General features: G+C 31.2%; 1 protein-coding gene across 1 annotated transcript in view; it reads right to left on the bottom strand.

Moving 5' to 3' along the window:
• Positions 1-14,158, bottom strand: part of LOC143058276 (mesotocin receptor-like) — a 54,424-nt gene that overhangs the window by 16,378 nt on the left and 23,888 nt on the right. The window contains exon 2 of the mRNA XM_076231750.1: positions 8,493-8,551. The gene's annotated coding sequence lies outside the window, so the exon portion shown is untranslated. The remainder of the gene's footprint in view (positions 1-8,492; positions 8,552-14,158) is intronic.

Raw genomic sequence — 14,158 nt, 5'->3', positions numbered from 1 at the left:
AGAGACCAACATAACACAGAAATTATCAACTATAGGTCATCGTACGGCCTTCAACAATGAGCAAAGCCCATACCGCATAGTCAGATATAAAAGGCCCCGAAATGACAACAATTCAAACAAGAAAACTAACTTATTTATGCACAAAAATTGAACGAAAAACAAAAATGTAACACATAAACAAACGACAACCACTAAATTACAGGCTTCTGACTTGGGACAGGCACATACATTTTGAATGTGGCGGGGTTAAACATGTTAGTGGGATCCCAAGTTCAAGTCAAATTGATATTTTAAAACAACATAAAAGTTAAAAAGTGTAAAAAAAAAATATCTTAATAAATGTTGAAAATATTATTGTGTTTGTGAGTGGAAAACTACTTAAAATTGTAGAAATATTCAAAAGTAGCTCTTGCGTTTTTGTTCTGCGGCTACGTTAACGGAACATCAATCAAGTAATCGATCTTCATGACTATGGCTTCAATATTTAATGGTTTAAAATATCATATTCTGCTTGTCGTAGATTCAAAAAGACTTCAAGTTGGAATAGATCTACGAAGACTAAAGAACGTTCATGTGTGGTTTAGCAATTGTACATGCCCACGAAACCGACGTCCAGATATTGTTCGGAAGATGTTTTGAGAAGTTCCGATGCGACCGGACAAGTAAAATTAAACTGTTACAGTATATTACAGAACACAAAACTGGCTATCTTTGCTGTAAATACAAGTTAAAAACCTGACATGGATTACATTAAAGCTAAAAATCCCAATCCCACGGCATCAAATAATTTAAAAAAAACCATATGACCTTTAACATTGGAGGTCTAAACTAGCATTGAGCCGTGTCCAGGTCCGAAATAGAAAATAAAGAGATGTGGAGTAAATGTACACGGGACAAAATCGCACACAATATATAGAAAAAATACAAATTATTAATGAACAGGCCTTTTGTGCCTGTTCTTCATCTTGAAAGGAGCTGGAGGGTCTTCAACGAGGAACTAGACCATTGATCCTCATTATACAAAAGTAACATAGGTTAGTGCATCGGACTATAAAAAAACATAAGTTCCTGGTTCGATCCCCGTTCCGGTGAGAAAATTTCAAATCCACTATTAATAAATATGTTTAAACTAACAATAGCCACACACTTGACTTTGTGGATTACATTATTTTTTTTCATTATCCTAAATATGTCTTTTGATATTGTTCATACAAAGTCATGTAAATACTAAAAGTTTTACACTGTATCTATATATTTTGCTCCGAGACCAGAACATAATAAAATAGATAAATTAAAACTTGCGCTTTAGATTAAGAAAGGGTGTGAAAGATTTTGTATCATTTTTTCCAGTTCTTCTGGAGTCCTTGAGACCTTCCCTCGCCAACAATATATAGTTTGCTTTATTTGTAAAAGAGGCTAGTTACGCTACAATATTATCATCTCAGATTAACCTCTCCAAACTTAAAAGTAAAGATCACGCACCCTTATTGTTTAGATTGATAAAGACTGTTGCATCTGTCGACATTATCTTCGATTAAAGTAGTATTGATTTGACAATCGCTGTACATGTATACTTTAACGACCTTAAAATGAATGACAAATGACAACATTGTCATTTTTTGAATGACAATTAAACTGTGTTGGAAAGATAACATAAATACACTTTCGTTTTTTGTTTTTGTGAGATCAAAAATGAAAAATGAAAACTCTTTCATTTTTCGATTTTAGTTTTTGAGAAATCAAAATTGAAAAATGAAAATACTTTTGTTTTTCGTTTTTTGTTTGTGAAATCAAAAACGAAAAACGAAAACACTTTTGTTTTTCATTTTGGTTTTTAAGAAATCAAAAACGAAAAATGAAAACACTTCCGTTTTTCATTTTGGTTTTTATGAAATCAAAAACGAAAAATGAAAACACTTTCGTTTTTTGTTTTTGATATTTCAAAACGAAAAACGAATGGACGCAGATATACACGGACCTATGAGTGTCAATGATACAACTCTCCATCCAAGTAACAATACATAAAAGTAAAACGTTATAGGTCAAGGTACGGCTTTTAACACAGAGCCTTGGCTCACATAGAGCAGCAAGCTATAAAGGGCCCTAAAAAATTTAGTGTAAACCATTCAATCGGGAAAACAAACGGTATCATCTATATAAAAAAAGAGAAACGAGTACACGTATGAACTTCATATACAGACGACAACTAGTATCATGTTTCTATTACAGAAAAAATAAGATTATTCTTTGTTTTTGTTTTTCCCCAAATATATATGTAGGACTCGGGACCGCGATGGTATTCCGAACCGCGATGGTCACGCTGAAGTGCGATGGTCCACACTGAAGTGCGTTGGTTAATACCCTGAAGTGCGATGGTGACATTGTGACGTTAACTTGTTTATAACTATACGACGAAGTGCGATGATGGTTACGCTGAAGTACGATGGTCTTCTGTGACATTGGAAAAAAAGCAAAATGTGTATACGAGCTGGTTAAATGTAATATTATCATAACGATTTGAGTAAAAGTATAGCCCTTAGCCTCGAATTATGAAGATTTTAATTTTCTGTTTATGTCAAACAAAACTTAAGGCTTTAAATTTTGATTTTTTTAATCTAATTTTAAAATATGCTAATTCTCCGATTAGCACGCAGTAGTTAAGAGTAAAATAATATGCCGTCCAACAAAAAAAAAAGATACAGCGTGAAGGTCTATATAATAGTACCTAGAAGGGTCCATTTCATTTTATTAAATATTACGACAAAACTTAGAAATTGCTCACAACAATTATTCATTCATTTATATATACCCGATTGCCAACGGAGTAAAAAACCACTTTGTTCATTTATATATGACAAATAGCGATCCTTGTCAATTATTCCACGAAAAAATTAGGTGATGACAAATTAGGAAGTACATGTTAGGGATCAGTTACATTTTAGGTCAATTATGGCCAAACATGTTGTAAAACATCAACACTGCAACCACTATAAAAAAAGACTAGAATGACGGTGTTCTTAAAAATCCGGATTCATCTAGGGTTAAAAACAAGATTATAGCAACATGATATAGCAAAAACATTACTAGTACAATAGCAAATATTTTTCTATGAAATTGTCGACATAGAATCACGAGACTTTTACTTAAAGGTAAATCCAAATTAATATTTAGATCAATATGCTTTATTTATCATGCAAAAGATTTGTGACATAATTCCTAACACTGGTTTTCCGATGTGCAGACCAAGTTCATCCATCAGCTGCTTTGCTCGCAATGATTTGTTGCACGACTTGTTTTTAACCTCAACTTATAATGCTCAAAACTCTTCGGAACTTAAATAGTTCGGTACTTTCCTTTCCCTTTCGTTTCCTTTGTTAACATGAAACCTTCATCTACACAACCCTATCGTCCTGCCTGCGAATCTATGTTGTATTCTACTAAGGCGAAACGTCACAATATGCTAACGTCAGACCAAACCATCGCACTTCAGCGAAAGGACCATCGTACTTCGGCGTGGACCATCGCACTTCAGCGTGACCATCGCACTTCAGCGTCCCCATCGCACCTCCGAGTCCTGCATATATATTCTATGATTTTAGTAATTTTTTTTTATGTTTTGCTTAATTTTCATTTAATAGAATGTACTGATTTCAATCCAGATGTTTTTTTACCAGAATTATTTAACAGGAAACAAGACACACGCATTTTGGCATCTACTTTTATTTCATACGTAATTCTTAATAATATATACGCATTGTCTCATTTAGGTTATGTTATGTTTAATTTGCCAAATGTATAAATCAGAATTCAGCATTCATCATACATAAAAATTTGAAAAAAAATAGTCGTTGAAACATGTCTAATTTACCGCTAACAGCGAGCTATAGCAAAGATTGGTGTCATAAACTGTTATCAAAATGATGTATTTAGATCGGCACATGATTAACAAGCTATGTTGTTATATTACGCAACGCTTTATTTACAAGCTGTGTACCTATTAATGTCAAAGTTTTTACATAGCATCCTGTTTACTTTTATTTTTGTATTCTTGTTAAACATGCATTGTATTTCCCCGTGAATTACACAAGCTGTAATGGTATTGTTATTGATGACCCATTAATTTCATTAAGGCAGAAGTATCCCGCTGTTTAATAGTCATGAATGGATTAAGTGAAAACAAACCATAATTGAGGTAAACGCACCGACTATAAAAGTAAAACAAAGGAACAACCTAAACACTAAACTGCAATAAAAACAAACGCAAACATATATAATTTTCAGTTGGTTTGTTTGTAGTTGATGTTTTTGTTAGTTAGTTACTTCACGTTATTACATGGAGTTATCATATCACTGTCTCGGTTGAATAGACATTGCTTGTCCCAAAAACCCTGATCAACACTGTCACTGTTAATGGGAGTATGTCCTAAATCACCAACGTATTTTCAAGTAGTTGGTGTTGAAAGCTGTCTGTCTAGATTGTTCCTCTTGTTTTGTTTCAGTATTATCAAGCCATTCGTTTTTTTTTGTTATCCATATTCGACATTTTGAAAAAGCTAAGGATTTTTATCAATTTTCTCGGATTTTATTATTTGAGCAAGTCCATGCGAAAAGGTACAAAAACGAAAATTATACGAAATTCTAAAAAGTGTGCATAATTATTGGTAGTAGACTTGTTATTTATAAACACACATTTACTTTTCCTCATATCCTCACTACAAACCATTAAAGTCTGAAATGGCCTATATCTGTACTCGACTGTACTGATTTTTACTCGACCAGTCTGAATTGGTCTGACTTTTACTTGACATTACTCGACCCCAGTCTGAACCATACTTGACTGTACTGAATCGTACTTGACCCTTATTTTTGCCGTTGAAAATAGTCTGAACTATTACTCGACCAGTCTGAAACAGTCTTAACCCATTCTCGACATGTACTCGACCTATTTTTCCAGTCTAAACCATACTTAACCAAAGGTCTGAACAATACTCGACCAGTCTGAACCATACTAGACCAAAAAAACTGTACTTTTTTAACTGTTAAAATAAATTTCTTTTTAACAGCCAACAAAATTTATAAAAAAATTTAACCTTATAAAAGAAATATATCTCTGATTATATTTAGGATAAAAAAAAAATATATTGTATATAACTTGTATCAAAAAGGGATAAAATTAAATAAATAAAATAAAATTGTTTATCTGATTAGTGGTGAAATATGAATTATAACCTCTGCTTGGGGGCAAACTCATAAATAAGATCACACCTGGTCAGAGGTATTTAGTTCTAAATAATATTGATTCAAAATTGCAACATCCTGTTTAAATTAAATAACAAGGCCTTTCGAATATACATGTATGTACTAGATAAGTAATACACGAATTTAAGATAATAGGGCTTTCTTTTTACCTGTAAAACACACATGCACTGAGGTAATTAGAACATATTAAAGTACTTTATGTATGCCATGTTAATTTGACAAAAAAATACTTAAATTAATTGAAAAAAAATTATACTGTTACTTTGGAATACATTTCCTTTTTTAAAAAGGTTATCAAGGATTGCTATGGAAATTCTATTATCATGATTATATTAAATTCTTGGTTTAATAAAATAAAACATTTAAGCTCTCATTTTTTTTTTTAAATTCATTAAGTTGTTTTATATACTATTTTATATATATCTTAATAAAAAAAAAAATTCACTGCATAATTACCTGAATTCAACTGACACCATAAATCTATACTAGGCTTAAGTCAATGGTGAAAATAGTCCAGTTACCATAAATTACTTCCGAAATATTCATAAAATTTTGAAAAGTATTGAAAATATTAGTCACAATTCATTTTTTTAGATTATTTGCAGCTTGTTTTATTCATATTTTAAAAGTTGATATATATTATTATGTAAGTGTTGATTAATATTATATTATGATTGATTATTGTGAAATTTTAATTTCAATACTGTATTGAATACATTTTTAATTTCAAGTTGTTGTTCAAATTTCATTTGAATTAAAAAAAATCCTAAAGTTATAAAATTCAGTTGATAGATACAAAGAATAGGTCTAGGTTGGTTAAGACTTGGTCGAGTATGGTTCAGACTAGGTCGAGTATGGTTCAGACTAGGTCGAGTACGGTTCAGACTAGGTCGAGTACGGTTCAGACTCGAATAAAATGGTTAAGTACTGGTCAAGTACACATTCAGACTGTTAAGTATGGTTCAGACTACAGTCGAGTATTATCAAGTAAATCTCAGACGAATTCAGACTGGTCGAGTAAAAAATCAGTACAGTCGAGTACAGATATAGGCCATTTTAGACTTTTAATGGTTTGTAGTGCCTTAAGCTGTGAGCTACACGCAACTGCAAGTGTTGAGAACCCCCCCCCCCCACACACACACACTTTTAGTTTTATCAAGATTTTTGATGAATTATGCTTGATTTGCCAATTGATAATGTTAACCCCGGTAGCAGTTTGGATAAGGTTCTCGCTTACGATGCTGATATCAATGCAATCAGACTGGGCAACGGTTCGAATCCCGTGCATCGACGGTTGATTTATATAATATTAAATAACTTAACTTAACTTAAATTTCTATTTCTAAAACACAAGAGGTCATAGTTTTTGTATGTTCCCTCATGTTTTAATGTTGTCTTACTTTCCTTAAACCGGTAAAATTGAAGAAAATTATTGACTTTTGTCTCTCTAGTGTCGTAAAATTTAAAGTTTCTAGTCGGTATAGCATTTGTCCGTGGAACAAATGATTGCACACATGCTAAAATACCAAAAAATCAGATATTTCTACGTCTTTTGCTGTTTTAATTGACAAAATCGGGATAGAATTGACAATCTTATGAATGTTTACATTTATGTAATTTTTTTCGGATAAAATCATTTTTCGAAAATATCATAACAAACTTTGATAACGTGTCCTGTAAAGTTTATCAAAAGGACTTTTTGTACCTTTTCGCATTGACTGGCTCATTTATTTTGTGCCGTACAGTTATACGCAGTTTCATAATATTTTCCGGTAATTTGTAATCATATCTACGAATATTTTATTTTAAAAGTTTTTTTAATTTCAATTATTTAAGTTTCAATAACGAATAGTTAACAATGCCAATGTTAACATTTACAAATATTTACAACAACAAATATAAGACACACTACATATAGCATGTATAGTGTTGTTTAAATACTGAGAACAATAACTGACAATAGAGACATTGTCAGTACATCTTTTGTTTCACCTTTTCCACATGGTTAAATCATATTACACATATCATAATTTTTAGATCAAGGTGAACTATACGTCATATGTAACACTTATAATGACAGGAGAATGATACATTATGTAACTAACCACTAACTAGAGAACAGTTAAAATTCTTTCTATATTTGCTGCTATTGTCAATGTATATTTTATCATAATAGGACTTCTATATTATTTGATACAAAAGTAAAAAAAAACATATCAATTTTAACTGACTGTAGCGCATGAATTATGCATACAAATTACTTCAAATTCCATTTCTGAATATGAATTATCAACTTTCAGTATCAAGATAAATGTTTGGTCACTATGTTCTTGTTTTGATATTTCCCGTACTCTTTAGCCTCTATACCGTTTTTACTATGAGATTAGCATGTTTAGCAAAGTAAAACGAAATATAATTAGGTGTTTTCTAAAATCCTCCTCCTTTATAATAAGTACGAGTAGAAAACAATCATCGTCCTGAATATGCATGAAATATTTGCCACTGGACGTTAAGCAACCAACAATCAATCAATCTATTTGTTGCCAATAGGCATAGTTGATCTTTCATGTACCATTCACAAATTGCCGATTGTGAATTTAACGTCTCATTTCAATAGAGATATTATTATGAAGATATATTCGTCAGACCATGTGAAGGAAAAAGGGTACACAACAGTTACCATTTACATTGTTCCTGATCAATTGTCCATTTATTGACCAATTATACTCCTGCGGTATTTACCAACTTTCTGCAAGCTTTGCATTTGCGACTAAACAAGATAGGATATATGAACATACGTGTAGAAGTTAACAATCAATTTGTTAACAATTGACATGGTTGATCTTTAATGTGCCACTTAAAAGATCGGAGATTTTGAATTTGATGTCTCAGTATAATAATGTTGTAAAGACATACACGTCATCAAATCAGACATGACAGATGACGTGAAAAGTACCCATCTGAAATAATTTTAATTGTTACCGATCAATAGACTAATACATCGATTGTCAGTTACATCATATCAATGTGTTAAATTAATACGCATCATAGCAATGATAGCAAATTATATTTTCGAAATATGTTGATGAATGATGGCAAAACGACATATAACCGGAATAGCGAATATAATACAATTTAATGCGAAACGGAAGCAATTTCACTTTCCGACTTTTTAAACTATCAAATAAAGCAATTATCATAATTATAGTTAATAGTTTATGATTTTAACTTACCTAAATGCATTTGCTTCTAGATGAACAAAAACTTTTATAACCTGTGTAACTTCCTTCTGCTAAAATAAACATTAACATTGTTTTCATTTTTATTCACCTAACAAGACATGTCGTTTTTCATGAGTGTAATAATTTATTATAAACAACAACAAATAAGCAACATATTGTCTTACATAATTAATCATAATATAAATATGTGTTTGTACAATACAAAAGGTAACACTAGGTTAGAAATAAAATAAACCATTTCCAACATATTGTTATAGTTCGTTCTTATGTTGTACTGTTATACCACTATCCCAGGTTAGGGGAGGGTTGGGATCCCACTAACATGTTTAACCCCGCCACATTATTTATGTATGTGCCTGTCCAAAGTCAGGAGTCTGTAATTCAGTGGTTGTCCTTTGTTTATGTGTTACATATTTCTTTTTCGTTATCTTTTTTTTTTATATAAATAAGGCCGTTAGTTTTTTCGTTTGAATTGTTTTATATTGTCATATCGGCGCCTTTTGTAGCTGACTATGCGGTATGGGCTTTGCTCATTGTTGAGTCCGTACGGTGACCTATAGTTGTTCATGTCTGTGTCATTTTGGTCTCTTGTGGACAGTTGTCTCATTGGCAATCATACCACATCTTCTTTGTTATATAAACAAATGTTTTAATTAATACAGAATTAAATCAGTGTGAAAAGATCTCTTCCAACAACTAGCTTTGTAGTCAATTTCAAAGCTGAATTATAACAAATGAGACAGAATGTATCAATCCAACCTCCGAATTGCCTTTTGTTAAATATGACGTTGTCACTTTCAAGCGAATAATTACATAATTAATACATTGACTGCTTTGTTAGACTATGCATTTATTTTCTACATCTTTCATATAACAAAACAAGCTGTTTTAATCGAAAATACTAATCAATATCCATCTGAAATTAATCTGTCTTCAAAATATTTGTATAATCGATCTACAGATTTTAAATAGATTATCAGCAGCACTAGATCTTCTTCGTCGAAATCGTCAGCTGATTTTTATTGCAGTTATTGTCCTATAAAGACTGTGTGTGCGTTTTTGCCTAATATCAAAAATACCATATTATAGCAGAAGGAATCTAGAAATTCACAAATTATCAACAAGACACGATTACAAATAATGTAACATGGTTAAGGTAGATCATTTAAATAGACTTTTTGAGACAGAATTTTTCTTATTATTTGCTAAAATAAAGATTTTACTATGCTTTTTTTAACATATGATAAAAAGGTTGGGTCACCATGCTATTTTTCAAGCTACGAGTCATTGAAAATTGCCTATATTTGGTTAGATTGTTCTTGAAAAAACACACTTGTGTGCATATAAAATTCTTTGAAATAGAATTTTGAATAATTGTGTGAAGACATGTTCATCATATGTTTTAAGAAATTAAAAAGAAACAATGGTATTACTGAACTCGTTTTCTAGCTACAAATAATAATTAAAAAAAACCACTGTTAGTCCAGTATATTTTTTTTATTGAAAGAATTATCTCCCCTTAAATGACTCACTTGAAAAGAATAATTGTAGTAAAATAAATAAGGACAATTGTTTTTTAAATAAATTTATGTTACTAGATTCATACTTCAGCGGTCACAAATCACCTTTTATTAACCGTTGCTCAGGAATCTTTCTGTTGCTAAGTAGTTGCTAAGCAATTTGTGAACTCAAATTGAAGTGACTATTCATTTGTAACTTCAAGTTGTTTTCTAATCAACCATCTTATCTGGAAAATATTGTTATTTGTACAGATACATCCATTCGTATGTGCTAATTATATTATGTAGTAAAAATGGTTGCTAGGCAATATTCTTTTTACCGGAACAAAAAAAAATCATTTTTTTGAGGCTAACAATGGTATGAATTAAGACTTCTTTTGAGAGAGGGCCAAAAAGGCCCCTTATCATAGGTACCTTCTCCTCTGCGATTTAGGCAAATAACTAGACCAATTTGTACTGTGACTGTGCAATCTTAGATGGCGGTATACCATTAATCTACCTTAAAATCATTTGACAACCCCTAATAAGAGTAAATACCCTTCAAAGTCAATTTGGGATAACTATCGTCATTTAGTATCAACATAAATATATATTAATATAGAATAAGCTAAGTATAGCTACAAGAGTAACTAAAAAAAGAGTACATAACTGGGATTAGGAAACAGGACAAAATGCTCTAATTTGAATTTTTCTCCTTTAGTACTAGTATTCGTTAAAAGGCAAAACGCCTATATGGAGTAAAATGATATTTTCGAATATTTTGATTAAATGATTGAGTCTTGTTGGTAATTTTTACTATTAAATTGTTCATTTATCCATATAAGATTTAATAAAAATAATATTTTGTTACATTACTTTTTTACATGCGTTGAAGATTTATAATTAAGAACAGAGTAAACTGATGTAGGTGAATTATTTAAGAAACACAATACCTGTTTTTTAAAGAAATTTGAGAGTCTAAATGGAAGAATGAATTTTAACTTTAGTAAAGCACCAATACGAGGCTGGTTGCTATGCATTTTCTGATTATATGAGAATGGCTGGTAAAGTTTATATTGAAAATATTGACCCCTCAACTTTTAGTTAGGATGTATATCATAGTTAATATCAATCTGAACCCAACTATGTATGGTTGCTAGGTACTTTTATATCAAGTAAGGGTCGTTGCTAAGAACTTTTAACATGACCTTGACTTCTGGCATTTTGCTTTCTAGCGAAATGTAGGCAAAATTTTGTCTAAACACTTTTTCTAAATACTTTTGGGGTTTATTTGATAAAATTTCTAACAAAATTAAATACCAAAAGACCAAAGGTCAAAGTCAAGGTCATAAATAACCTTTGACCTTGAGGTCAACTTTCAGGTCATTGAATGCACAATATGTCCCATGTGATTTTTATTTTGTATTTGTCACTGTTTTTAAACTATTCAAATAAGAATGTCAAAATTTTTCTTCAAAATACCAAAAAATGACACTTTTATGTTCCCATAGCAACCACCCTAGCAACCTATTTCCCCAAACCTTTAATGGTAAATTAATCCTAAGCAACAGTCATAATTTATATTTATCACTTTAGTATAATTGGTTGTGGATGCAAAAGGGTAAAATTATGTTATGCAAAATGCCTATAATTTGCATTTTTGAATACATTGAAAATTCCACTATTTGAACCAGTGCTGCCCCCTTCTTTCCCTTTTGTCAGAAATAAATTATAACTTTCATCTTACTCATAAAGTGTCATATTTTAATGAATTATAGTCAAAATATTCAAAAAACTTGAAATGTATGCATGATAACTGCTTAAAACGAGTCATTTTTAATCCTCAAAATATGCATTTTTGAGCCAAAATCCAAAGGGACCCGTAACCATGGCAACAAGGGCATAAACAAATTTTTTGTCAACATTTTTGTTGTTAGTTTATCGATAGCTACCAACAGACCAAGTTTCAAGAAAATCTGAGACTATGCGTGCCGCAACTTGGTTGGTGGTTACAGAGAATTCCTATTAACTACATAGGCGAAGAAAGAAAAAAAAAAAAAAAAACCCACCAAATTTAAAATTTTGTACGCCAGATACGTGTCTCGTCTTCTAGAGACTCATAGATGACGGTTTGAATAAAAAGTAATACAGTAAGAATTTGAAGAGCAAAGACTACCGAAAAAAACTCGCGTCAGAATTATTCAGAAATCAACTTAATATCTACTTGTGTATAATAATCAACTTATGGACTTGACAACACATTTAATATTTTATATAAGTATAAATTCATATTAAACTAAAGAATCCCTTAAAGTTTGCAAATTGGTTATTATTAAGATTTAAAAAATTTTGAAAAAAATATATTCAAAAAATTATTATTTTCAATAAAAAACAAGAATGTGTCCTAAGCACACGGATTCCCCATCCGCATTATATTTTTCTACGTTCAGTGGACCGTGAAAATGAGATAAAATCTCTTATTTGGCATTTAAATTAGAAAGATCATATCATAGAGAACATGTTTACAAAGTTTCTAGTTGATTAGACTTATACTTCATCAAAAATTACCTCGATCAAAAACTTTAACCTGAAGCTGGACAAACAGACGAACGGACGAACGAACGGACGAACGAACGCACTGACCAGAAAACATAATGCCCATGGGGCATAAAGATGCATGTTCATCCTCCATTAATCGAGAGATTTAAACAGATTGATTTACCTAGAATTAAAACGCATCTTTTGACAATTGAAATGATTGATGATCGAAATAATCAATGATATACATCATCTCTCGAGACAAAACATGTACTACTCTCTAATACTGACATATTCCTTGTCTCAAGAGTAATTACTCATGAGTGCGTGTTGAGACAGTCTTTCAGTACATTCAAGTGAAAATAGTTACCAACCGCGTCAAGTTAAAGTCGATTAAAGAGGCTTATTGGGCTCCAGGAAACAAACAAAAAAATCTTATTAATACAGGATATACCACCGAACTATAGTTGTTGTAGTTTGACAGTACATCAGTACATATGCATAATTGGCCAGAGAAATTAACACACGTTAATACACATTTTTAAAAACATGAATTTTTGGTTGTGTGAAAAGAAATTTCCCTGATTTTTATCTCTTAAACTTTAATAGTTTCTCAAATGTGTGACACTTATTAAAAGGTATTGAATAGGTAGCAAGTGCAAAAGAAATCTGTTGAACACTGTTAAACTGTTCCTTCTTGGGCTTGAAGCTTCTGCTGTCATGCCCTGCATGTTCATTGGTGTATGGGAGGTGTTAAATACCAAATCTATAGTTCAACTCACAAGCCATGTCAAAACGCAAAACTTGAAAAAAAAACCCACAAAACTCAGTCTAAAAAACACAACTAATTCAAGATCTAAGATGAACCCCATCATAAATTGTTAAAAGTTCACGATTCCTAGCTTTCTTTGTTAAATATTAAACATGCATGTGAAGTGGGTTTAGTACAACTATAGTCAAACCTGTGTTGTGTTAAGACACCACTTACGGGAGAGTAAACAAGTGCCCTCTTAAGACAGGTGGTCTTTTAATACAGGTTCAATTTATATGAAATGCACGACAGAGGGATCTAATAATGGTGGTCTTTAACACAGGTTTTTGCTGAATACGGGTTTGACTATATAGAGACAAAATAATACTGCAATTCCAATGTAACTAATAGTTAGAGACTATAAAACAGTATGTCAACATGAATAAAATGGACAAACAAATAGTGTTAAAGTTACACGAAAAACCATATTATGTTAGATTAAATTCCAATGTCAGTTGCCATTATATGGTTTGACATACGCGTGAAACTAACGTGCGCGCTATGTCTAATTTGTTCTTTTTTTCAAAAGATCATTTGAACTTTTGTTGAATTCAAATCAATCCGGTTTTCAATGACATATATACCGGCAACAGTAATATATATGAAGAATATTAGATCCATTGAGATTAAGTTAACATCAAATGACAGTTTTGACATTGACATAAAAATAACGACATTAATAGTATACCATTTATAGAAGGGTGATGCTTATTAGATTGACAGGAAAATTATATTCTAACGTGTCAATTAGAGATATTAGATATTGCTCCGTATCCGTGCCAAACTTGATACCAACAAGTCAATAACAT

The sequence above is a fragment of the Mytilus galloprovincialis genome, chromosome 14 (genome assembly GCF_965363235.1).
Source record: "Mytilus galloprovincialis chromosome 14, xbMytGall1.hap1.1, whole genome shotgun sequence".
In the NCBI taxonomy this organism is placed as follows: Eukaryota; Metazoa; Mollusca; class Bivalvia; order Mytilida; family Mytilidae; genus Mytilus; species Mytilus galloprovincialis.
The sequence above is the reverse complement of the archived record's forward strand: the minus strand, read 5'-3'. Positions and strand labels throughout refer to the sequence as shown.